The following is a 1,031-nucleotide window of genomic DNA, read 5'->3' as shown; positions in this document are numbered from 1 at the left end:
TGTGTGTGAGGTGCACAAGGGAAGATCCAGAAGGCCTCACACAGTAACAAGTTTTGCAGTAATTAGAAAGTGTCTGGACGCTGACGGTAACCGCTTTGTGTACCTCTTGTAATTGTAATTGCAGAAGTCAAATATGACTAGTATTCATATTTTATTGTTAGCATATATTGATTATTACAATTTTAATACAGTTTTTATCTTTCTTAAAATGTGAATACATTTTTCAACACCCTCTTTATTCTGAAGACTCTTTTTCATTTTTCCAAGATAAAAATATTTGTTTAGTTTATAGTAGCCAAAATGCTTCTGCACTATAAACCCATTGTTTTTTTCAGAACTATCCAATGATTTGTTTTTCATCAAATTACCCTATGTGATTTTTGAATAGTTTAGTGATGTTTTGTTACTGTTCACCTAGAGCAGTCCTGGAATCAGGTGATAAAATTAACAACATAGAGATCATTAGGTAGGTCTTTAGCAAAAATGTCTGGATTGAGTAGAGTTCCTAAAGGAATTGAGTAGAGGTTTTTTTTTGTTTTATGGTTTATAAAAGTGATACCATAACTATAATATGTAGTATCTATTTTTAAATCTCTATTTTCGTGTAAGTTTAGATACAAAAATCTAGTTTTTACAAGTGTTTCCAAGTATTGCTTATATGGAAACAGCAACCTTTCTTTCTAGAAAGAATGTGATAGATTGTTTTCGATTACTGGCTGACAAAACTCTTGTGTTGTTTGCTATCTAAAAAGCTGCTCAGTGGTCAAGTCTGATTATGCAGGGAACCAATTTTATGGGAAACTGGTATCAAAGGAAGTCAGGTGCATTGATAAGAATGCAATACCAACCCAAAAGTTGTTTGATTTTATGTTTTAGCTGCCAATCACTAGCAAATATATAAATTCATACGAAAGAGACACGAAAGAAGAAAAATGCAAAATACTTAAGTAAAATAATTTTTAAATTCTACAGTTTTAAGTGTCTATGATAATGCAGAATGTCAAGCCAGCAAAGGTGAATGAAAATAGTTG

This window comes from Carlito syrichta, unplaced genomic scaffold (assembly GCF_000164805.1).
Source record: "Carlito syrichta isolate Samal-C Ts95f unplaced genomic scaffold, Tarsius_syrichta-2.0.1 Scaffold308592, whole genome shotgun sequence".
Taxonomy (NCBI): Eukaryota; Metazoa; Chordata; class Mammalia; order Primates; family Tarsiidae; genus Carlito; species Carlito syrichta.
The sequence above is the reverse complement of the archived record's forward strand: the minus strand, read 5'-3'. Positions refer to the sequence as shown.